The 26,160-nt window shown below is 42.4% G+C and overlaps 1 long non-coding RNA gene across 1 annotated transcript in view; it reads left to right on the top strand.

Annotated features, from left to right (window-relative positions):
* LOC108529934 (uncharacterized) overlaps window positions 1–19,699 on the top strand; it is a 52,649-nt gene extending 32,950 nt beyond the window's left edge. Inside the window, exons 2-3 of the long non-coding RNA XR_001885719.1 lie at window positions 16,747–16,883; window positions 19,159–19,699. This is a non-coding gene — a long non-coding RNA (uncharacterized LOC108529934). The remainder of the gene's footprint in view (window positions 1–16,746; window positions 16,884–19,158) is intronic.
* The last annotated feature ends 6,461 nt before the right edge of the window (window positions 19,700–26,160 follow it).

Raw genomic sequence — 26,160 nt, 5'->3', positions numbered from 1 at the left:
ATTTCTATCACCAAGTAATTTTTTAAAAAATAGTATATATTTAAGGTGTACAACATGATGTCTTGACAAACATACATAATGAAATGGTCACTACAGTCAAGCAAGCAAATTAGCATGTTCATCATCTCACATAGTTACTATTTTTTAGTGTGGGTGGCAAAAGTACATAAGGTCTACTTTCAGTAAATTTTCAGTATACAATACAATTCTATTAACTATAGGATAGTTACGTTATACACTAGATCTCTAGATTTCTTCATCCTACATAACTTTTTACCATTTGACTTCTGTCTCTTCATCTCCTCACCCGTGTTCTATTCTGTTTCTATGCATTTGAGCTTTGTTTTTCTTTTTAGATTGCACATAAGTGAGATCATACAGTACTTTTCTTTCCATGTCTGGCTTATTTCACTTAACGTCCTCTAGGTTCACCCATGTCACAAATGGCAAGATCTCTCTTTTTTAAGGCTGAATCATATTCCATGGTAGACATGTACCGTACATTATCTATTCATTCATCATTGGACACTTAGGTTGTTTCCATCTCTTGGATATTGTTTCCAGATCTTGGATATTGAAATCATGCTGCATAATTATAATGCATAAACATGGAGGTGGTAATTTCATTTCCTTTGGTTATGCACCCATAGGTGGATTGCTGGATATATGGTATTTCCATTTTTAGCTTTGAGGAGCCTCTGTACTGTTTTCCATAGTGATTATACTAATTTACATTCCCACCAACCACATACAAAGGTCTCCTTTTCTCTACACTCTTGCCAAAAATTGCCTTGTCTTTTTGATAATAGCCATTTTAAACAGGTGTGAGATGATATTGCACTGTGGTTTTGATTTGTATATCCTTGATCATTAGTGATGTTACCACCAACGAATGCTTTCATCCTTTCTCATACTTGCTATCTTTTGAAAGAATTTTTTTAACAAACCAGAAGTTGTTAAATAACTGATTCATTTCCTATGTGATCACCAGTATTACTAAACTGGGTTAATATAACTATTGCCCAAAGAAGCTTGTACAGACTTTATATAAGAAAATATGTAACAGCTATTAGGGGCTTAAATTAAGAAAACCAACATGCAGACACTATTATAACCATACTGGAATGTTAAATTCTAGGTTAAACACCACTAGACAAGTTAGTCTTAATGTTCCCTCTAACACTCTCTGAACCCATAAGGTAGTGTAGAGTTTCTACTGTATGCCTTTTGGAGGAGTCAGAAATTTGTTTTGCTCTTAAAGGTAGCAATTTAATTTGTTAGAAAGATAAAGCTAAAACAGTAAGCAATTAGAGACCTATTAAGCACTAAACTGAGCATCAGAATATTTAATACAATAAGCGATCAGAAAAGAGATTTAGTGTGGGCTGGGGTAGTCAGACTTGATCAGTGTTGAGAAGAGGTAGACTTTCTCTGGTTCTTTAATGATAATTTAAATAACCTGAAAGAGCAAATGAGGGCATTTAAAGATTGGATAAGAGGACTTTATCATAGGATGCAAAGAAGAGAAGCCAACAGAAGAGAATGAATGCTCTAATTTTTCCAATTTTTTTTTTTCCCCAAGAAAAAACGTGTCTACTTCTTCACCCTTACTTCTGGACTCAGAGGATAAAATCTAAAGTGTTTTGTGATTTAAGTCACTTTCCTCTACAGTTTCACTTCCAGGCACTCAGCCACTCTGTCTCCCAAACTCCATACTCCAGTCATCTCAGAAGATGGCACCTGATCCACCAAGTTTCTCAAGCCCCAAACCCTAAGATCTTCTTGATTCCTTCTTTCCCCTCCCTCTCCTCTCCTCACTAGCCAATCTTCCAAAGAGACCTGTAGACTGCATCTCTATAATTTCCACATTATCTTTATAAAGTACAAATCTGATTGCCGTTTCTCTGTTTAAAATATTTAATGGCTCTTCAAAAGCTACAGAATAAAGTCAAAACCTCTCATGGTGCCATAGCAAACTCTCGATTATCTAGTCCTTGACCACTTTTCTAATCTCATCTCCACTGGTTTCCTTCCCCCAAGGCTTGATAGAATGTGTAGGAATTCAACTGCTAGAGAAATCATCAGAGGCAGCAAGACCAAGTATTAGAGGATAAGAGCTTAAACTAAGGCAATAGTAATGGGGATAATAATAAGAATATGGATTTGAGAAATATTGAGTAGAACAGAAAAAACTTAATGACTAGTTAAATGTAAGGATAAAAAAAGGCAAAGCTGGGATGATGATGATGACAATAATGACGGCAATAAGTAAATGACACCAAACATTTTTCTGTGCACTTACTACGTATAAAGCTTTGTTTTTGAGTGTTTACATGTGTTAACACATTACATTTTCAAAACAATCCTATGGGATAGAAGCTGTATCTATCCACATTTTACATATAGGAAAACTGAGACACATAAGTTTAATAGTTTACAGAAATGCACACTGGGTACTTTCACACAGTCTAGCTTTAAAACCATGATGATTAAGCACAACACAAAACTGCCTCCTTTGCCTTGTCAGACTGATTACCATCTCAACATGCCATACTCCTTTGAAACCGTTGTCTTCCCATTCCTTCTGTGTGAAATGGCCTTATCCTTTCCTTTGAATGGAAACCTTCTTTAGGACACATCAAATGTTACCTCCTCTGGGAAGTCCTCTCTGTACCTTCCTCCAGCAGAGTTCTTTATCCCCTCTTCTGTTTATATTATGCCATTTGCATAGTTCTATTGGGGAATATATTATACTATGTGCAGATTGGGGACATATATTATACTATGTGCCCATCACTTCTTAGCACATCTATTCCTACCCATGAACTAGACTATGAGCTCTAAAAAAGACAGAATCTGTGTCTCATTTATCTCTCAAGTCCGAGGATCTAGCATATTTCCTGAGCCATAGGAAGTACTCAATGCTTATTGAGTGAATGAATGAGTGAGTGAATAAATGAATAAAAATATGGCCAGTGACGGTGGTTCACACCTGTAATGCCAGCACTTTGGAAGGCCAAAGCGGGCGGATAACTTGAGGACGGGAGTTCAAGATCAGCCTGACCAACACAGTGAAGCTCCATCTCTACTGAAAATACAAAAAAATTAGCCAGGTATGGTGGTGCGCACATGTAGTCCCAGCTAGTCAGGAGGCTGAGGCACGAGAATTACTTGAACCTGGGAAGTGGAGGTTGCCATGAGCCAAGATCGCACTGCTGCACTCCAGCCTGGATGAGCAACAGAGCAAGACCGTCTCAAAAAAATGAATAAAAATGTGGAGGTGGGAATTATCCACTCTGCCATGTTACTAATGGTGCTGATGCGAGCTCTTAATGCAGGATTGAGACAGATGAACATCAATGGAGGGACCAGAAGAATCAAGTGGACAGGTTAGAGATAAACTTGAGACTGGCATTACTAAAGAGGTTAGCAAAATGACACCCAGAATAGCCAAGTAGGGGATGTCAAAAGTCTGAGGATGCAACTGTGGGAGATAGATGGAATAGGAATGTCTTAAGATCAAATCTGAAAGGAGGAACAAACAGATGTTACTCTTACGTCTGGGCACTGGTTTCAACAATTCCCCTGCCATTAAATTCCTGGAATATGGCTGCTGTTGACTTATTCCCTTTTTCCTAGAATTTCAGAAAAAATGTGAATTGCAGAACAGACACCATTATCAAAGAGTTTTCTGGAAAAGAAACCAATCTTTGCAAGTAGTATGTAACAAAGATCAAGTCAATGTTTTTGTAGAAGTCAAAATTGCTTGAACCCCAAAATGTTCTCTGAATACTTATCCCACTCACATGGCTGATCTTTACCCTCCATGTCTCCTCACCCACCATTTATGGAGGGACGTCCTCTGTGTGCTTGGTTGCTGGACTCATTTTGTAATTTGCTTCTTATAGATCCCAGCCTTCTAATAAGGGGAATAGGTTGGCTTCTTTTCTCTCCATGTGTCAATATCAACTTCCTTTGTCTTTATAGATTTTTATGTGCTGGCTGGAGAGCCACTTTGGTTTTTTGTTTTTTCTTTTGGTTTGTTTGTTGTTTGTTTTTTGAGACAGGGTCTAACTCTGTTGCCCAAGCTGGAGTGCAATGGTACAATCACGGCTCACTGCAGCCTCAACCTCATGGGCTCAAGTCATCCTCCCACCTCAGCCACCTGAATAGCTAGGGACTACAGGCATGCACCACCATGCCTGGCTACTTTTTATTTGTAGAGACAGAGTTTCACCATGTTGCTCAGGCTGGTCTTGAACTCTTGAGCTGAAGCTATCTGCCTGCCTTGGCCCCCAAAAGTGCTGGGATTACAGGCATAAGCCACTGAGCCTAGGCTTGAATAGCCACTTTGGATCCCCATTTGAAACTCCCGTCTGTTGGAATTTCAATGATTTTTCTGCACAGTCCTCTACCCAAATGCCCTTCGGTGATATACACCTTCGTGTTACAGTCTTGTTGCAGGCAAAGTGCAAATACTAGGGTTCAGGTGAGGCCATTCCTAATTATTTTCAAGGAATGAGGTTTGCTTGTAAAGGTGCCTGTTTCAGATGTTTCAGAGCCCACCTTCCTAAAGATGTATATTGGTATCTGATACAATGAACTTTGATGTATACTCATTGATCCAGTAAAGACGGACTACTATTGAATGTTCTTAAGAAGAGAAATGACCTTACAGATGTCTAGAGTTCACCTAGTATACCAACATGACTATAGCAATTGTCAGAATTTTGACATACAGCTAACCCTTGAACAACGCAGGGGTTAGGGGTGCTGAGCCTCATGTAGTTGAAAATATTCATATAACTTTTGATTTCCCCAAATCTGAATAGTCTGCTGTTGACCAGAAGTCTTACTGATAACATAGTAATATGTGTTAATAATATATATATTTTTTGAGACAGAGTCTCACTCTGTCACCCAGGCCTCCAGGCTGGAGTGCAGTGGCATGATCTCGGCTCACTGCAACCTCCACCTCCCAGGTTCAAGCGATTCTCGTGCCTCAGCCTCCTGAGTAGCTGGGATTACAGGTGCACGCCACCACGCCCAGCTAATTTTTGTATTTTTAGTAGAGATGGGGTTTTACCATGTTGGCCAGGCTGGTTTTAAACCTCCGACCTCAGGTGATCCTCCCACCTCGGCCTTCCAAAGTGCTGGGGTTACAGGCATGAGTCACCGCACCCAGCCTGTATTAATAAAAATTAACACATATTTCATATGTTATATAGATCATATACTGTATTATTACAACAAGGTAAGCTAGAGAAAAGAAAATATTATTAAGAAAATTATGGGCCAGGTACAGTGGCTCACATGACCTTGCATACCAGTTGTTGGTTTTTTTGAATGTCATTCCTGCAGACGTGTGCTTTGGGAAAATTGTTCTGGCAGCAATGTCTGAGGGGTTAGAGAAGGGAAGACCCCAGAGCCAAATAATTCAGCAACAAGTCTGTTGTCTTAATCAGGACATCAGGTGGTAAGCGCTTGGTCTAATGCGACAGAGGAGAGAACTAATCTGAGTCACCTGTCATCTTAAGAGGGACAAAGGCTCCTCCAGTGTGTTTAGGACTCAGCCTCTGGAAAGCACGGACAGGTAGAAACCTAGTCCCACTCCCAGGGTAACAAGGCCAGAACAGGACCACCACCAACATCAGCTTATTACTGAGTTAGAAAATTTATAAATTCAGAAAATTGGTAAATTGTCTAGTTCAGTCCAGTCTGGGATGAATTTGAGCCAATAAGTGAGCCCTTATAGGGCAAAAAGGATATGAGATCACAGAGGGAAGAGGGTGCAAGAAAAGGGACGAGCAGGGGAAAGGGCGGGGGAAGAAACCAGAAAAGGGCAGTCATCAGGCAAATTATGATGGAATGTCATCAAGAAGAATGAAGACTGAAAATAGTTACACATTTTTTGACTGGGGTGACTAGAAGTGTCACTGTAGGGATTAAGATGGGAATGGATGAAGAAGAAAATGCATAGTGTGCACTCTGGACTGCTGACTCCAAATGGCCGGGACTGGGAAACATTCACCCATGAGCTGGCTCACAAACAGCAGAAACCTGCATTATGGTTTGGTGGCCACGGTTCTGTGCAAACAAAAACTCAAGAGAACCGACACTGGGCTGTGACCAGATCTTCTGTTTTATACTTATGTTCCTGCTGATCATTTTTTATAATTACTGACAGCTGGAGGGCAGGGAGAGAATTCTTGCTTTTGTGTCAGAAAACATTAAACATGGAATAGGAACAGTACTTCATCTGGACATTAAACCTCTGGTTAAGGATCCCATGCAATAACTGGGCTCAACTCTGAATATATCCTGGATGTAGCTCTCAGCCTCCTCCTGAGTGAGGCAATGGAAATGTCTGATCCAGTAAGCCAGCATTGTGTCACACCAGCTGTCACACCGAGACTTCTCCAGCAGGGACAGAATTCCTATTGGATTATCTCAGAATCACAGAAGTTTGAGTTATATGGACTTGAAGTTACTCTCCTTCGTTCCTGGAAAATGTTAGGTCCAGGTTTACTAGTTCTATCTCTACTGCTCTAGTCATAATTTTTGGGGGTTTTAGTGTCCATGAAGATGATTCTTCTAGTTCCCTGGCCTTTAAAATTTCCTCAACTTCTTCACCTTTAATGATTTTGTCCTCCACTCCTTAGCCACCCACTTACTTCCTTAGTCATATACACGTCTAGACTTCATGAATGATGAGAATTGTATCTACTCCATAGTTTTAAAATTTTTTTTTAAGAGACAACAGGGCCTCGCTCTGTCATCCAGGCTGGAGTGCCGTGGTACAGTCATAGCTCATTGCAGCCTTGAACTCCTGGGCGAAAGCAATACTCCTGCCTCAGCCTCCCAAGTAGCTGGGACTACAGGCATGAGTCACTGTGTCCAGCTAATTTTTTATTTTTTATAAAGATAAGGTTTCATTATGTTGCCTATGCTTACTCCATAGTCTTACACTCAAACATCTAAATCTTAAACTATCTCATATTTTTGTACCCCAATTTTAACAATTCTTCAACCCAGTGAGGATCTCTAAACTATTGATCCTATTACCTTTTCACTCCCCCAAATCCTCTATGTCCTCACTTCCATGGCTAGGACTAGGGTGAGACAACGGAGAGAGCCTAGGGTGCAACATCTAAGGAGACACACACTCTCAGGGTCCTGCGAGAGCAGGTGGGCACTTGCAAATTTTGTCTCCTTAAATGGTGCACCCTAGGCACCTGGCCTGTGCCTCACCCTAGCCGCAGTCTAGCTTACTTCTTACCTAAGTTAGACAGCATAATTCATTATAATAAATACCCAGTGCCTCTCTCCTGTTTATCTGGCAAAACATCACTCTGGTTAAATCCAAGCCAGCACCTGAGACATTGCACATGGCTGGAGAAAAACACCCACCCTTGCTCATGGTTCTCAGGGACACTAACCTCACAAGGACTTCTCACACTCCTCAGGAATCTCTCCACATTTCCTAGTCCAGAGGTTCTCAAAGTGAGGTTCCTGGCCCAGCAGCATAGAAATATTAGTCTATTTCCACACTGCTATAATGAATACTACCTAAGACTGGGTAATTTACAAAGAAAGGAGGTTTAATTGACTCACAGTTTCGAATGGCTGGGAAGGCCTTAGGAAACTTAAAATTATGGTGGAAGGCAAAGGAGAAGCAGGCACTTTCTTCACAAGGCAGCAGAAGGAAAGTGAGAAGAGCCAAACCACATCACACCAGGAACTTGTTAGAAAAGCAAATTCTCAGGCTCCAGACCTCCTGAATTAAAAACTCAGAAGGCAGGGCCTGCCAGTCTGCTTTATCAAGCCCTCCAGGTGATGCTGATGTGCCCTCAAGTTTGAGAGCCACTTCCCTAGTCAACTTCTTCTCTCCCTCTTGAGACAATTTCATACTTCTCTTTCCTCCAGATTCAGACAGCCCTTCCCGTGTGACACCCACAACTTCCTACCTGAATGTTTTTTTTTAGATAAGGTCTTGCTCTGTCACCCAGGCTGGAGTGTAATGGTAAAGCTCACTGCAGCCTCAACCTTCCAGCCTCAAGTGATCTTCCCACCTCAGCCTTCTGAGTAGCTGGGACTACAGACATGCACCACCACACCTGGTTAATTTTTTTTTTTATATTTTATTTTTTACATTTTTTTTTGCGGACAGGGGCTTGCTATGTTGCTCAGTTTAGTCTTGAACTTCTGGTCTCAAGTGATTCTCCTACCTTGGCCTCGCCAAAGTGCTGGGATTACAGGTGTGAGCCATTGTGCCTAGCCTCACATTCTTAATTTACTGAGAAAATCAGAAGATAACCTTCACCTGCTTCCACCACTGATTCTCCTAAGGAGGCTGTGCCTGTGCCTCACACCTGGCCTTCAACATTCCTGCTACCATCAACTGCGTGGGCTCTCCTTAAAGTCCTATGAAGTGGGTCCCAGCCCCTCTCACCTACTCAAGCACTCTGCTCCTGCAATTGTGTCCTCTCTCTTCCTTCCTACCGCATAATTCTCATCAGCATTTCATATCTCTTAATCTTTTTTAAAAAAGAAAGAAAGAAAAAAGAGAAATATTCCATTAAATCCACATCTGGTTTAAGCTACCACCCCATTTCCCTGATCTCCTTTAAGCCAAACTTCACGAGCCATATCTTTAGTTTCTGTCTCCAGCTCCTCTCATGGGTCATTCTCTCATGGATCTACTCCAGCCAGGCCATGATGCCCACAACTTCACTGACAGTGCTATTACCATGTGCTTCCAATTGCCGAGCCCTGTGGTCAATTCCGAGCACTCATCTCACCTCCTTGGGGTCCTTTCTGCAATTTCCCTTTGGGGCGTTGATATGGTTTGGGTACCCTCACTTCCAAATCTCATCTCGAATTGTAATCTCCACATGTCAAGGGAAAGACCTGGTGGGAGGTGATTGGATCATAGGGGCGATTTCCCCCATGCTATTCTCATGGTAGTGAGGGAGTTTTCACTAGATATGTTTTTTTGTTTGTTTGTTTGATTAGTGTCTGGAGTTTCCTTTGTGGACTCTCTCTTCTGCCATCACGTAAGTCTTGCCTCGCTTTTCGTTTGCCTTCCACCATGATTGTTAAGTTTCCTGAGGCCTCCCAAGCTATGTGGAACTGTGAGTCAATTAAACCTCTTATGTTTAGAAATGACCCAGTCTCAGGTAGTATCTTTATCGCAGTGTGAAAGTGGACTGATACAGATGCCATGCCACTTCGGGTTTCCCTCTTACTTCATTGGCTGCTTCCTCTCAAGCTCCTTTGGTCTGCATCTTCCCGACATCTGAATATTGGAGCTCCCAGAGCTCCAGCCTTGGTCACTCTCCCTTTCTGGCTACACTCACTTCCTAGGGATGTCATCCAAGTCCATGGCTTTAAATGCTGTTTATATACTAATGACTTAGCCCTCCCATGAGTTGTATAGTCAATCACTTTGCAACATGGCATTGCCAATATATCTACAAATGAGTTCAATATTTCTTGCTCCACCACCCCAACCCATTCCTTCTCCAGCCCTGTGCAGCTCTGTCAATGGCAATGCCACCCTTTTAGTGGCTCAGGACAAAGCTCTGAAGTCATCTTGGATCCCTGTACTTCTCTCACATCCTACATGCATTCCTTTAAGTCCTTTGGGCTCCATCCAAAAAAATGTGTCTGGAGCCTGACCACTTGTCCCCACCTCCACAACACCTCCACACCCAAGCCACCAGTGTCTCTGTCCTAGATTATTTCAATAGCCTCCAAATGAGCCTCTCAGTCTTCACTCTTACCCCCACAGGCTATTTTTCACACAGCAGCTGAAATAATCCTTATAAAGTATAAACCAGATCATACTACTCTTCTGAGCTTGAAGCCCTCCAGTGACACATCATCTCAGAATCACATCCAACTGCTTGGCTATGGCTGACAATGGGCATCACTTCCTTTCACTTTCTGAGACCTCTGGCCCCTTGCAGTGTCTGGATGGGCTTGGTACTTGTGTTACCAGAAAGAGGTCCTGATCTAGACCCCAAGAGAGGGCTCTTGGACCTCATGCAAGAAAGAATTCAGGGCAAGTCCATAAAGTGAAAGCAAGTTTATTAAGAAAGTAAAGAAATAAAAGAATGGCTGCTCCATAGGCAGAGCAGTGGCATGGGCTGCTCAGCTGAGCATACTTATAGTTATTTCTTGATTATATGCTACACAAGGGGTGGATTAATCATGAGTTTTCTGGGAATGGGGTGGGCAATTCCTGGAACTGAGGGTTCCTCCCCTTTTTAGACCATATGGGGTAACTTTCTGACATTGCCATGGCATTTGTAAACTGTCATGGTGCTGGTGAGAATATCTTTCAGCATGCTAATGCCTTATAATTAGAGCATAGTAAGCAGTGAGGACGACCAGAAGTCACTTTCATCACAGTCTTGGTTATGGTGGGTTTTAACCAGTTTCTTTACCACATCCTGTTTTATCAGCAAGGTCTTTATGACTTGCACCTTGTGGCCAACCTCCTATCTCATCCCATAACTAAGAAAGCCTGGCCTCCTGAGAATGCAGCCCAGTAGGTCTCAGCCTTATTTTACCCAGCCCCTATTCAAGATGGGGTCTGTTTGGTTTAAATGCCTCTGACACTTGTCGTTCCCTGTGCTGGAATGTTCTTATTCAGATACACACACAGCTGCCTTCAAGTCTCTGTTTAAATCATAATTCATGAGAAAAGCCTTTCGTTCCCTTTTAGGCAAAAGAGCCCCACCCCAGAGAGGAATGCCAGGGTCCCATGGAGGGAGACAGACAGTGAAGTGGAGCCTGCCATGAATTCACCAAAGGCCATTCTCCCTTTCTTCCAGAGGAATAGGGTTTAGCTGGGCCTATGGCTACCTACCTAGAGATTGTACCTCCTAGTCACATTTGTGGCCAGGTATGGCCATGTGACAATGGAATGTAAGTGGAAGTGATATATGCAACTTGTGTTCATTGGGTTTAAAAAAATGTGACTGCCCTACATTTCCACTCTTTGTCTTATCTGTGAATGGGAACATGGCCATGTCTGCAGCCCAACTTTGTGCAGCAAAGGACAAGGCCCTAGAGGAAGGTGGAGAAACAAAATGGAACAACTTGGACCCAACAACTTGGATCCCGATGTGGCCATGTGGAGTCATCTCACCCACCTGGGCCACTCACCCCGAAGACCGTTGTGTGAGGGTGAAATAAACTTCTGTATCACTAGCCCCTGCATTTCAGAAACTCTTTTTTATGGCAGTTTTGCTTTTATCCTAACACAGACAGCAAAGTATCTTCTGTGGTACGATGACTAATGTTGTTGTTTAAACTCTTATTATAAAACTATATAAATAAAATATTAAAATCAAATAAAATCGCAAGATAACCCTGTGTAACTATCTAGTTTTAGATACCATTACGTTTTTGGCATATTTACCTCATCTATTTTCTCCAAGGGTTTTTTTTTTTTTTTTAAGAAGAGTCATGCTTGTTATTTTAAATTATCTTCTGTGCTCCTTGGCCTTGTAAAACTATGGGTTAGTTCAAATTTTGGTAAATGTCTGATACACATGAACTTCTTGCATTGTTGAGGAAATCAGAGAAAAATGATGCTGTTTTTCTCTTGTAAGTTGACAATGGATGGAGATGAAACCGCCTTTGCAAAATTATGGCAATAAGAGAAATCGGACATGGCAGATTTCTTTTAGCCTCACACGTTGGCTGTCTTGGCTCATTCCCGGGCATGGGCCAAGCTAACTTTGGCAGAAATTTAGTTTATAGTATAAATGATAATAGCCTTTCCCCAAAACTAAACTACCCTTGTTAAACTAATGAAAGACCACCAAGTTAGGAGGATGAAAAGGGCCTGAATTCAGCCATTATCCTGGAGGTCACAAGATGTGAAACCTCCCCAGTTACTCCTGTAAGTAACATCAGTTGTAGAACCTAAGATTGGCCTTTTGACAGGCTTTTGCACTTCTGACAACTGGATGGTTCCGGGCAGACCCGTGACTCAATCACTCCTGTAGCCCTCATCCAGAAATGGACTCAGTGCATGAGGACTGTTTTCCACACCCCTGTGATTGCATCCCAAACCAATCAGCAGCACCCATACTCTATCCCCCTGTGCACCAAACTATCTTTGAGAAACCCCTAACCTCTGAGCCTTTGGTGAGACTGATTTAAGTAATAACTCTGTCTCCCACATGGTGTGGCTGGCCTTGTGTCGATTAAACTCTTTTTTTACTGCAATGCCATGGTCTCCATGAATTGATTTTGTTTTGCAGTGGGCAGGAAGAACCTGCTGGACAGTAACAGAGAGAAGAGAAGAACCATAAGAAGTGGAATGTAAGGTGGATTGAGAGTTTAGTGGGATCAGGAAATTGAAGCAGGAGTGACCCCAGCAACAGAGGCACCTTGGGGTTTGCAGAAATCATGGGAAAGGCACTGAACTTTCCACAGTATGTAGGATAAGGACTTGAGTCTTCTTTTTTATTGAGACATTGAGACAAGGTCTCTTTGTCACCCAGGCTGGAGTGCAGTGGCATAATCATGACTCACTGCAGCCTCAACTTCCTGTGCTCAAGTGATCTTCCTGCCTCAACCTCCCAAGTAGCTGGGACAACAGGTAGGTACTACTATTCCTGGCCAATTTGTTTTTTTTGCTTTTTTTTTTGAGATAGAGTCTGGCTCTTTTGCCCAGGCTGGAGTGTAGTGGCATGATCTTGGCTCACTTCAACCTCTGCCTCTTGGGTTCAAGCAATTCTCCTGCCTCAACCTCCCAAGTAGCTGGGATTACATGTGCCCACCACATGCCCAGCTAAATTTTTGTATTTTTAGTAGAGATGGAGTTTCGCCATGTTGGCCAGGCTGGTCTCAAACTCCCGACCTCAAGTGATCCACCAGTCTCGGCCTCCCAAAGGGCTGGGATTACAGGGGTGAACCACCACACCCAGCCCATGCCCAGCTAATTAAAAACAAAATTTTTTTGGTTGAGGCAGAGTCTAACTATGTTGCCCAGGCTGGTCTCAAATACCTGGGCTCAAATGATCCTCCTGCCTCAGTCTTCCAAAGTGCTGAGATTACAAACATGAGCCACCACACCTGGCCACCACTTTTATTTTAACATTAAATGTATATACTACCTAAGGCTGGAAGACATAGAGACACCAAGATGACAGTTAGTGTGTGCTTAGTATATGCAAGTATGCCTCAAAGATATTATGGGTTTGGGTCCAGACTACTGCAATAAAGCAGATATCACAATAAAGTGAGTCACAAGAATATTTTGGTTTCCTTGTACATATAAAGTTGTGTTTATTCTACACTGTAGTCTATTAAGTGTGCAGCATTATGTCTTAAAAAACAATGTATATACCTTAATTTAAAAAATGGTTTGCTGCTGAAATTTTTTCATGATCATCTGAGCCTTCAGTGACTTCAGTAATCTTTTTGTGGGTAGAGTCTTACCTTGATGTTGACGGCTGCTGACTAATCAGGGTGGTGGTTGCCAAAGGATGGGGTAGATGTGGCAGTTTCTTAAGGCAGCAATGAAGTTTGCTGCATCAATAGACTCTTCCTTTTATGAGAGATCTCTCTGTAGCATGGAATGCTGTTTGATAGGATTTTATCCACAGTAGAAGTTCTTTCAAAATTGGAGACAATCCTCTCAAACCTGCTACTGCTTTATCAACTAAGTTGATGTTATCTTCTAAATTTTTTGTTGTCATTTCAACATTGTACATGGCATTGTCATAAGGAGTAGATACTCTCTCCAGAAAGCACTTTCTTTGCTCATCTATAAGAAGCAACTCCTCATCCATTCAGGTTTTACCTTGAGATGGCAGCATTCAATCACATCTTCAGACTCCACTTTTGATTCTAATTTTATTGTTATTTCCACCTCATCTGCAGTAACTTCCTCCAATGAAGTCATGAACCTCTCCAAGTCATCCATGAGGGTTGGAACCAACTTCTTCCAAACTCCTGTTCATGTTGATATTTTGACCTCTTCCCATGAATCACAAATATTCTTAGTGACAACCAGAATGGTGAATTATTTCCAGAATGTTTTCAATATATGTTGCCCAGATCCATAAGAGGAATCCTTATGTGTGGCAGTTATAGCCTTAAGAAATATTTTTCTTAAAGAATAAGTCTTTAAAGTTGAAACTACTCCTTGATCCATGTGCTACAGAATGGATGTTAGCAAGCATGAAACAACGTTAATCTCTTAGTACATCTCCACCAGAACTCTTGGGTGATCAGATACATTGTTAATGAGCAGAAATATTTTGAAAGAAACCTTTTTTTCTGAGCAATAGGTTTTAAAGGGTGGGCTTAACCAGGCACGGTGGCTCACACTTGTAACCCAATATTTCGGGAGGATGAGGTGGGAGGATCACTTGAGCTCAAGAGTTCGAGATCAGCCTGGGCAACATAGGGGGACCCCATTGCTACAAAAAATAAAAGTAATGAAAATTTTAAAATTAAAAAAAAAAGGGCTTAAAATATTCAGTAAAAAATGCTGTAAACAGATGTGCTGTCACGCAGGCTCTGTTGTTTCATTTAGAGCACACAGGTAGAGTAGATTTAGCATCATTCTGAAGGACCCTAGGATTTTTTGAATGGTCAATGAGCAATGGCTTCAACTTCAAATCCCCAGCAGCATTATCTCCTAACAAGAGAGCCTATCCTCTAACACTTGGAAACCAGGCATTAACTTCTCTCCAGCTATGGAAGTTCTAGGTGGCATCTTCTTCCAATAGAAGGCTGTTTCATCTGCATTGAAAACCTGTTGTTTAGAGTAGTCACCTTCATCAATGATCTTAGCTAGATCTTTTGGATACCTGCTGTAGCTTCTCCAATAGCACCTGCTGCCTCACCTTGCACTTTGATGTTATAGAGATGGCTTCTTTCCTTAAACCTCATGAACCAACCTCTGCTGGCTTCTGCAGCTTCCTCACCTTTCTCAGCCTTCATGGAATGGAAGAGAGTTAGGGCCTTGCTCTGGATTAGGCTTTGGCTTAAGGGAATGTTGGGGCAGGTTTGATCTTTTATCCCACCACTAAAACTTTCTCCATATCAGCAAGAAGGCTGTTTTGCTTTCTTAGCATTTGTGTGTTCACTGGAGTAGCACTTTTAATTTCTTTCAAGAACTTTTCCTTTGCATTCACAACTTTGTTAACCAGTGCAAGAGGCCTAGCTTTTGGTCTATCTCAGCTTTAGACACACCTTCCTCACTAAACTCAATCATTTCCAGCCTTTGTTTAAAATGAGAGACAAGTAACTATTCCTTTCAGTTGAAAACTTGGAGGCCTTTGTAGGGTTATTAATTGGCCTAACTTCAACACCACTATGTCTCAGAATAGGAGACCCAAGGTCAGGGAGAGAGAGAGGGAAACAGCCGGTTGGCGGAGCAGTCAGAACACATATGACATTACAAATTAAGTTCACAATCTTTTACGGGAATGGATCATGGTGCCCCAAAACAATTACAATAGTTACATCAAAAATCATCGATCAAAGGCTGGACATAGTGGTGCATACCTGTAATCCCAGCACTTCGGGAGGCTGAGGCAAGAGGATTACCTAAGCCCAGGAGTTCAAGATCAGCCTGAGCAATATGGTGAGACCCCGATTTCTACAAAAAAGCTAAAAATTTAGCTGGGCATGGTGATGTGCACCTGTGGTCCCAGTTACTCGGGAGGCTGAGGGGAGGCTCTCCTTAGCCCAGGAAGTCAAGGCTGCAGTAAGCTGTGTTCATGTCACTACACTCCAGTCTGTGTGACAGAGTAAGACCTTATCTCAAAAATAAATAAATAAATACATAAATACCTAAATAAATAACTGATCACAGATCTCCATGTATATATAATAACAAAAAAGTTTAAAATACTGTGCAAATCACCAAAATGTGGCACAGAGACATAAAGTGAGCATGTGCTGTTGCAAATGGAACTGATAGGCTTGGTTAACAGAGCTACCACAAACCTTCCTTTTTTTTTTTTTTTTTTTTTTTTTTTTTTTTTTGATTTTTTTGAGATGGAGTTTTGCTCTTTTTGCCCAGGCTGGAGTGCAATGGCGCAATCTCAGCTCACTGCAACCTCCGCCTCCCAGTTTCAATCAATTCTTCTACCTCACCCTCCTGAGTAGCTGGGATTCCAGGCATGCACCACCAAGCCCCACTAATTTTGTATTTTTAGTAGAAACGGAGTTTCTCCATGTTGGCCAGACTGGTCTTGAACTCCCGACATCAGGTGATCCACCCGCCTTGGCCTCCCAAAGTGCTGGGATTACAGGCGTGAGCCACCGCGCCCAGCCAAACCTTCCATTTTTTAAAACTGCAGTATCTGAGAAGTGCAATAAAGTGAAAAACAGTAAAACAAGGTAGGTCTGTATGTGAATGAAGACATGGATAAAAGAATGAACCTAGACTGTACTACCAGGTACGATATCAACTTTGGTATTTAAACCACAGGGGAGCATCCCAAACCATGCCAAATAAATGAGTCATGCTCTATCGACAACAATAAGAGTCTTCAGACTTGCTCCAGAATTGTAAGTCTCCAGTGGCTCTCCCTCACTTGGGCCTGTGCTGATCCTTCCTGTGGCTTTGTCTTTGCAGTTACTGACTCTCAGGCTCTGTGTCTACCTCTTTCACAGCTATGAATGGGGAAACTATCCAAGGCTGATTCTCTACTTGCTTGTGAGGTGTTCAACTTGCTTTATTTGACCAATTTTTTCTCCTAGTAAGAAGCAAGAAAATCCACCATAATCTCTGAGGAACAATCGCACCAGTCTGAGCATTTTTATTTCTTGAGCCTTTGCCTAAGGAAGAGTGTGGATCATATTTTCTAATACAAACAGTCAGGATGGAATATCAAAATGTAAGTATATCGTGTCCAAGCAGCAGGTGGGGGCCCCATAACAGAGATCCTGGTTTAAAAGTATTTGATTTTCAGATTTTCCTAATTGGGGCGACAAGTTCATATTCAGATGCTGTGTTTCCCCTGATTTTGAAATCTGTGAACCTTCCCCCTCTCCCTACAGAAGCCCTAGTTTTTGCAACAGCTCTCCATCTGCATATGCATCTCATGGTGGGGTGCAAAGGGCTGGTGGTGAGATTTTCCAGTGTGCCTGGCTAACCTGTCATAAATAAATGTATGGGGAAAACTAGAAATGTAGGTGGTTATTGTGTTGTCACAATGACCGTGAATTGAGTTGGGGGACCGTATAAAAACAGGAATATTCTTGGTTTGATGGAAATGTATAGTGTATTTTCTGGCAATTTCTCAAACTCAGTTATTCAAATCTCACATCTATTTAAACCAGTCTATGGATCCTGTGTAGGGGATCAAATTGCACAGATCGAATTCTTGACAAAATTTTGGAAAAAGAGCCCTTTCAGGGTTATCAAATTCTACATGGGTCTGTGTCTTTCATTGTCCTTGACTATTTTGCACATCTGTAGAAACTGAAGTTAAGTGGTGGAAGGTTGATGATGATGTACATGATTCCTGTTCTTAGAAATACAAATGACTTTTGTCCAGTGAAGGTGCATTGATTCCCATTCTATGGAACTGGCTAGTTTTGCATCTATAGGCAAAATTAATTCAGTATTTCTGATTGCCTATAAGTGTTTTATCCTTGAATTCTCCTTTCAAACAATTTTTACTTCTTACTGGTTTCCTTATTAAATAATAAGTGGAACAACATTTTTGGCATTGTATAATTGTATGTGTTTTTAAAAAATTACTCTTCATCCTGATTCTCCAGCAACTTATTCTTTCCCAGAAGTGAGGGTGGCATTGAATGCGAGAAGAATCCTGCGTTTCTGACTCATCATTTACCCAGAAGAGAGTGAGTTGACAGAGCTATGTGAAAGGACAAGATAATGTTTACCCTTATTCCTGGACACAGAGGCTCTAACTTCGAATTTCTTTCAGTATACAGTTACAACATTACGTTTGCACAGCCACATTTGAAGATGTAGTGGTTCTCCTTTTTTTAATCTTACATTTTTAACTAATTTACTTACATAACCAAAAATGGGAAGAACAGGGAAGAATCCTGGTCTTAGAGAAGCAAGATGGAAAATTAAACACCAGGGGATCTCTCTGTCTCTCCCTCCAACACTTATTTCTTAACCTGTTTGCACGTTAATTTCATTCTTCAAGACGGGCTTCTCTACAGAGCTGTAGACCTGCTGCTAGCATCTCAACATCTCTTAACTCATATCCTCTGTGGAAAAAACCAAGAGCACCATTAGCATAAGCCTTTCAGTAATGCCTGCGTGAAAAGGAGCGTTCTAACTTGGGAAGGAGGGTGGAATTTTTTATAGGGCTTCAGCAGACAGGGTCAGCTCAAGTTCACTTTGTTTTAAGAACAAAGATGGTTCCCAGAAAAGGAAGGAATTTTCTTTAGCAATTAGCGATCACTGTTTGGACAACTTGGATTTTACCAAGAGGAATTGGAAGAACAGTCAGGTCATGTGTGAGCAGTGAGGGTGGGGAGGAACAGCTACAGTGGACAAGGACATGGAGGCCCACAGTGGAAAATTTTCGTTTCTTCAGTGTCTCTTACATCTTACAGTCTCACGGCCTTTGAGAGCCTTCCCCCGACTTCAGTCAATCTGACTTGCTTATCCCTGGACCACTCACTGTGGTCAAGGAGGCGGAGTCAAAGAAGAGACTGTTTCTGGTCAGACCCGAAGGCTAGAACAGGGGGAGGAGCCGCTCTTTAAAAAGAGAGAGCAGCCGCTGGGCGCCATGGCTCACGCCTGTAATCCCAGCACTTTGGGAGGCCGAGGTAGACGGATCACAAGGGCAGGAGATCGAGACCATCTTGGCTAACACAGTGAAACCCCCTCTCTACTAAAAGTACAAAAAAATTAGCCATGCGTGGTGGCGGGCGCCTGTAGTCCCAGTTACTTGGGAGGCTGAGGCAGGAGAATGGCGGGAACCCGGGGGGCGGAGCTTGCGGTGAGCTGAGATGGCGCCACTGCACTCCAGCCTGGGCAACAGAGCAAGACTCCGTCTCAAAAAATAAAAATAAAAAAAGAGGGAGCAGCCAGACCTGGCCGATGAGGGTGTTGCAGTAACAGGGCAGCCCTCGCCTTCCTCCCCATTTGTGTCTACAAAACCCTTCTTTTCCTCCTTTCAGGTGAAAGGCACAATGCTGCCTGTTGGGAACACCGCTTCGGCGAGACCGAGCCAGAGAACTTTCAGCCTAGGGAGTGAGCAGCGTGAACCCAGCTGAAGTGAAAGCCTCATTGGGGAGCAGCTCCCAGCACAACCTGCTGAAAGGCTGGCCGCAGCCCTGCTGCCCAGATTTCTTCTTCTGAACTAACTCCCTAGAGCTTTTAAAATGACCCCTGTGGTCACTCTGTGTACCAGGGAAGACAAGCGGGTTTGGCTTCATCCCTGCATTGGCAGTGCTGGGTGCCTCTTCATTCTTTTCTCTCTCCTTTTTTTTGGCAGAAAAACTCTTTTCAAATATCCAATGCCCATTAGCCCCTTCTTCTCTATAAAAAATATGACAGACATGAGCGATGAACATAGTTACTGGTGAAAAAATTAAGATTTAGGAAAGGAAATATCTGTCCTCATCATTTTGCCAGAAGAGCAGAATAGCTACAATCATGGACTTTAGAGTCAAAATCCACAGAATTTGAGTCCTCGCTTCCCACTTACTGGTTCCGTGACCTTGGGCAAATACTTAACCTCAGTAAGCCCCAGTTTCTTGTTTAGGAAATGGGGAATAACGTGTACCTCAAAATTTAGGGGAATAATGCATGTAAAGAATATGCCATGGTGTCTGACATATATTAAAATCCAAGTTACAGTAATTTTTGTGATTATAAAAATGATGGTGAGAGCATGAAAGTAACTAATAAACTAAATAAAACTACATATATTAAAAATATAAAAATGTTTTTTACCACCATCACCACTCCCAATATTAGCATTTTTAAAATAGAATTTTACAATTAAGACCTCAGATGACCTCAGGTGGCGGTCAAGTTGTCACTTCTCTAAAGTGGCCTCAATTGCTCCAGGGCCGGGAATGGAAAACTGAAACATAGCGCGGGGCACGATGGCTCATGCCTGTGATCCCGGCACTTTGGGAGGCTGAGGTGGGCAGATCACTTGAGGTCAGGAGTTCAAGACCAGCCAGGCCAACATGGTGATACCCTGTCTCTACTAAAAATACAAAAATTAGCCGGGGCATGGTGGCAGGTGCCTTTAATCCCAGCTACTTGGGAGGCTGAAGCAGGAGAATTGCTTGAACTGGGAGGCAGAACTTGCAGCAAGCTGAGATCGCGCCACTGCACTCCAGCCTGGGAGACACAGCGAGACTCCATCTCAAAAAAAAAAAAAAAAAAAAAAAAAAAAAGAAATAACAAAGAAAGTGTTGGGAGCAAGGCCCCCCAAAATCTGCTGCCTAAACTGCGCCCCAAAAACCTTTGCTCCATTTTTAAACAAAATCTCTGCCCAGCACTGCATAACATGTTCATAATGGCCCTAATGCCCGAGTGGGCTGGAAGGTTGTGGGTTTACAGGAATGAGGGCAAGGAACACCTGGCCGCCCAAGGCAGAAAACCCCTTAAAGGCATTCTTAAGCCACAAACAATAGCATAAGCGATCTGTGCCTTAAGGACACGCTCCTGCTGCAGTAAACTAGCCCAATCTATTCCTTTAATTCGGCCCATCCTTTCATTTCCCATAAGGGATTCTTTTAGTTAACTTAATATCTATAGAAACAATGTTAATGACTGATTTTCTGTTAATAAATACATGGGTAATTCTCTGTTAGGGGCTCTCAGCTCTGAAGGCTGTGAGACCCCTGATTTCCCACTTCACACCTCTTTATTTCTATGTGTGTGTCTTTAATTCCTCTATTGCTGCTGGGTTAAGGTCTCCCCGACCAAGTTGGTCTTGGCAGAAAGAAAAAAAGAGAAAAAAAGAAACACAGGAAACCTCTGCCCTGAAGAATGGGGTAAGTGGACCAGGGACCAGGGACCAGGTCCCCTCATTTCAGTGTTACATCCAGGCTCTGTGTGTGTGTGTGTGTGTGTGTGTGTGTGTGTGTGTGTATGTGTGTGTATGTGTGAAGGCAGGGGTGGGGTGAGCATGTGTGCACATGGGGGTGTGTATGTGTGTGCATCCATGTGCATCTGTGTGCTTGGATCTGTGTATGTTCATGGGATGTGATGATTAAACAGTATGTGACATCAGAAATTATCAACATTGACACTGATTACAGATGCTGGCAAATTAGCAATGTAGAAAGGGGAAATGAAATTTGGCTTAGCTGTGAAAAAGTAATACTAATTACAGTCATTTACATGAGCCCCTCACCATTTATGCTTAATTACCATGCAGCACAATCATAATCATGTATATCATTAAATATGTGCCCAGTTAACTTTCGTGTATGTTGTCTTGATTAGAATGAGGGCTCTGCTCTACTTAGACACTCTGCTCAGATGTGGAGTGTATGTACAGTATGTGGAGTGTGCAGCTTGGACACTTGTTCACAGAAACATTGCTTAAAGTCCCTGCTACTTCAGGGGCTATCAAGAGGGACCTGACTTCCCAGATTCCACAACTGCTTACCAGGCTGTATCGACAGGTACTGTAGTTTGAGAAAGCCCCCTCAACCACATCCCAATGCAGGGGAGGCAGAAAGGATCAGACTCTCTCCGTTTTCTTCCTCTCCCATCCCCAGAGGATATCAGAGGGCCCAGGGAGCTCACCTCCCACAGCTAAGGGGACACACATAGCTAAAAGGACAGGACACACCTGTACACAATCACTGCCCCCACAACCCCCCACACACGTCAAAAGATAGTAGTAGAGAGATACAGAGAGAAATAGAAAGACTTGCAAGCCAAGAGACATGGAGAGAGCCACAGAGAGATGTAAGAGGTGTCAAGAGAGGTGGACAGAAGCAGAGACAAGTAGAGAGGCATGCAGACAGAGAGATATAAAAAGTGGGAGATGTGAGGGCAATCTGGCTGTGATATCTGTCACCCCATTGATTGCCAGGGTTGATTCAGCTGATCTGACAGCCTGGCAGGTGTCCCCTTCCTCCCTCATGGCTCCGTGTGCGTCCCTCCTGAAGCTGTGCGCTCCCTGGAAGAGGACGACCATCCCCGATAGACCAGTCTACGGTCAAGGCCAAGAGTAGCTGCGCTCCCCTGCTAGAACCTCCAAACAAGCTCCCCAAAAGTGGGGTAGAGACACAGCCACAGAGGGAGCCAGTTCAGAGGCCTTCACAGGCCTGGTTGTTTTTCTCTGATGCTCCATGAGATAAAATAATTCCCACAAGCCAACCCAGTGAATTGTAGGGTCCCTCCTTATCCTGAATACTGAGGAAAAAGAAAGAGGGGGACGAAAAGACAAGGGGAGGAAGGAGAAGATAAGGAGCTAAAATAACAGACAGAAAAGACAGAGACAAAGAGAGGTCAGGAACAGAGAAGAGGGTCTTGGGCAGGTGAGTGGATCTGCAGGACCCTTGGTCAGGACCCACCTAGTTAAAGACCGAGACAGAAAATAAATGTGGTGACATATCCATGTTCCCCCTTTGTTACAATAAAATGTCCAAGTCCTTTATGGGTTATGTAGATATGAAACTTTATCGGGCACTTACCATGTTCCTGGACCCAGGCTAAATGCTTTCACATATTTGACTCATTCAGTTCTCAAAATGATCCTGTCTTGCAGGTACTATCATGATGCTCATTTTATGGGGCTGGCAGGGGGTGGGGACTAGGTGGTAACTTGCAAGTAACTTGCCCAAAGTCACCCAGGTGGTAAATGAGGTCAAAATCCTGCAATCTGGCTCCAGAGCCTGTGTTCTCAACTACAACACAATACTCTATAACTCTAGCAAAGCCAGTTATGTAATAACTGATAGTTCAGGGATCCATGATTTCAAAGCATTCTTGTTTAATAGTTTATTTCAAATTCATGTAATATGCAATTTAATCAACATTCCCAAGATAAATAATTTTCATTTCAACCAAGACTTCACCTTGTCAGCTCAGCAAGGCAGCGGGGGCAGGATTCTCGCGTTGTGGTTAGCAACAGAGAAATGGATGCCCTGCAGGGTTTAGTTACTCTTTATGATTGTCACACAGTGTGACTGGGCAGACTCCAGTCTTCCACCTCTGTGGTCCCACTCACTGCAGTGAGTTTGGGTTCTGTTGCTTTTCAGTTGAGAGACCCTGAAGAGGTTTGGATTTGGTTCTTCAGTGATTCCAATTTCCCCTATGGAAGCTTATGCAAAACTCTCCATCAGCTTTCTAATCTATTAATAAATAATGATAGTTTTAAAAAGAAATCACTTCGTTACTGTCCTTGGAGGTTAATTACATGATTAATTTAGGTAAGTGCTTATGAAATATAAAGTGTTTCATAAGTCCTAAGGATTTATGCTCCAGCGTTCTCAGGCCTGGAGGACAGAAATTCTCTGCTGCTTCTCCTTCTCCTCCTCCTTCTTTTTCTTCTTTAATAAAATAGATTTCACAAAATTGCTCAAACTGGATCATAGATTTAAATATAAAATGCAATACTATAGAACTTCTCAAAGAAAACATGAGAGAAAATCTGTGTCCTTGGGTTTGGTGATGAGTTTTAGATACAACATCAAAATATCATCAAGAAAAAATAATAAATTAGAGTTTATTAATAAAAACTTCAGCTCTGCAAAAGATATTATTAAGAGAATCAAAAGACAAGCTACAGACTGGGAAAAAATATTTGCAAAACACGTATCATATAAAAGACTTTATCCAAAATATAAAAAGACCTTTTAACACTCAACAATCAGAAAGCAAAGAACCCAATTAAAAAAACAGAAGTAGTGTGTACACGTGTTGACTCAGGGCTTAACATTTCTCCAAGGTTTCTGGGCATTCTCAGTCAACCCAATCCCTCTGCTTTCTCTCCTCCAGCTCTTACTTACATGTTTGGCCCTCTGAAGACCTTTTCCTAGTCTCCAATGAGTTTTCAATGCTATTCATTTATCACTGTAAAATTATTTCTGTCTTTTCAATGGGATCTTGGGAGGGAGAGTAGGTTGACGTATTCCCTGTCTGACATCTTGAACATCTTCAACTTGAAACCTGTTGTATTTACGGTGTATTTACAATCCAAAAGAGCTATGACTTTATGACTTGAAGAACTCAAGAAGCAACTGTACAAGAACCTGAGAGCACCTGCCCAAGTATAAACAAGGTCACAAAATATAAAATCTACAAAGAAAATTGATCACACCGGGAGGTAGTCATTCTATTGCAAGTTTTGCAGGTGCAGTTCCAGGGCCTTTTATTTAACCAGGATAGTTCCTGGGCTCCTGGCTACTAAATTCTAAAGCTGCCAATCTAAGACTGGGAGAGGATATACATTTGTGGGTATACATCTGCAGATATACATTTGAGGTATACCTCTGCAGTTTCTTCAACTGCAGGCTAGCTAAAACATATCTGGTGCTAACACAGGTGAAGGGGAGGGATCACTAAGATAAAAGATGATGAGATCTGGTGATGAGCCTTTGGAGGAGAAAACTCCATTCACTGGGACATTGCCTGTCCCTTGCCCATCAGAAGTAATGTTCCTCTGTGTTTGTACTTCTCTGTGTGAGAAACACCCATGCACAGGACATCCCAGGAATGGAAAGTAAGATCCCATACCCTTGCAAGTGTGGTACTGACATGAAAGGAGGGCTCTTACACCTATCCAAGTAGGAACTGGCCAAAATCAGCTCAGGGTCTCCTGTGGAAGAATGAGCTGTGGCTATTCCGAATGGACCACCACCACTTGTTACATGGCATTATGCCCAGAACTCAATGTATATCACCTCCTTTCATCACCCCAAGAATGTATGAAATAATTGCAATTATTATCACCATTGTACAGGTAAGGGAGGTTAAGCAACTCTCCTAAGATCACTGAGCTGGCATTAGAGCCAGGACTATCTGATATCAGGTCCTCTGCTTCCACCTTCTTTCCCCTGCATCCTCGTTCTTTCAGGTAATGAGAAGCTGAATATCAAGGCCTCTTGTCAGTGCTGACTCTCATTAGATTGCACCAACTACCCCTTAGAGAACTCACTGGGAACACAGATGATGGTCATGGACACTTTTACTCCCCAGACTGGAACTTGGGGCACTGAACTGAAAATCCAAAGGAACTGGCAACAAAGGGAAATCAGTTCTCTGGTTACTGAGTCACAGATCATCCATGCACCACATTAATTTTCAGTAGGGGGCGGCTTTGGGGGGGCAACGAGCGTGCAAAGGGCTTCTTATGGTACATGGAACCCTTGCCAGCCCAAGGGCCTAGTGGATATTGGTGAGACTTAAGCCTATGCTTCCTTTCTGCAGCTACTAATTTTTGAATATATTTAGTAATATTTAAAAGGGTAGATGACAATACAAGTTAGTGATTAAGTGCATGACTTTGGAGTCATACAGTCTGGGTTTGAATCTGGCACAGCTGTTCATACATAGCTACATATGACACCAGGCAAGTCACTTCCCCTTGCTGAGCCTAGGTTTCCTATCACGTAATTCCACTAGTATCTCATTCATTGGGCCTATTCCTTGCTTAAAGGAGATAATGTTTGATAACTGCTCGCCACATAGATGCACAATAGATTCAATCTATGTATCTATCTTTCTATCCAATCTATTTATCTGTCTCCTCACATCATCTCTCTCTCCTTCTCTGTGAGAGAGTGTGTGTGTGTCTGTCTTAATCTGTCATTATCATCATCATCATTATCATCATCAACATTTTTGTTGCTGGTTAATTTTGCTTTTTCTTTTTTCTTTTTTTCTTTTTTGAGATGGAGTCTTATTCTGTCGCCCAGGCTGGAGTGCAGTGGCGTGATCTCAGCTCACTGCAACCTCCACCTCCCGGGTTCACAACATTCTCCTCCCTCAGCCTCCCTAGTAGCTGGGACTACAGGCACGTGCCACCACACCTGGCTAATATTTTGTATTTTTAGTAGAGAGGGGATTTCACTATGTTAGCCAGGATGGTCTTGATCTCCTGACCTCGTGATCCTCCCGCTCCGGCCTCCCAAAGTGCTGGGATTACAGGGGTAAGCCCAGCCTTTTGTTGCTGTTTTTAATATCAGGTATAGTTTTTTTTT

This window comes from Rhinopithecus bieti, unplaced genomic scaffold (assembly GCF_001698545.2).
Source record: "Rhinopithecus bieti isolate Rb0 unplaced genomic scaffold, ASM169854v2 scaffold_5476, whole genome shotgun sequence".
Taxonomy (NCBI): domain Eukaryota; kingdom Metazoa; phylum Chordata; class Mammalia; order Primates; family Cercopithecidae; genus Rhinopithecus; species Rhinopithecus bieti.
Note: the sequence above shows the minus strand (reverse complement) of the source record. Positions and strands in the feature narration are given on the sequence as shown.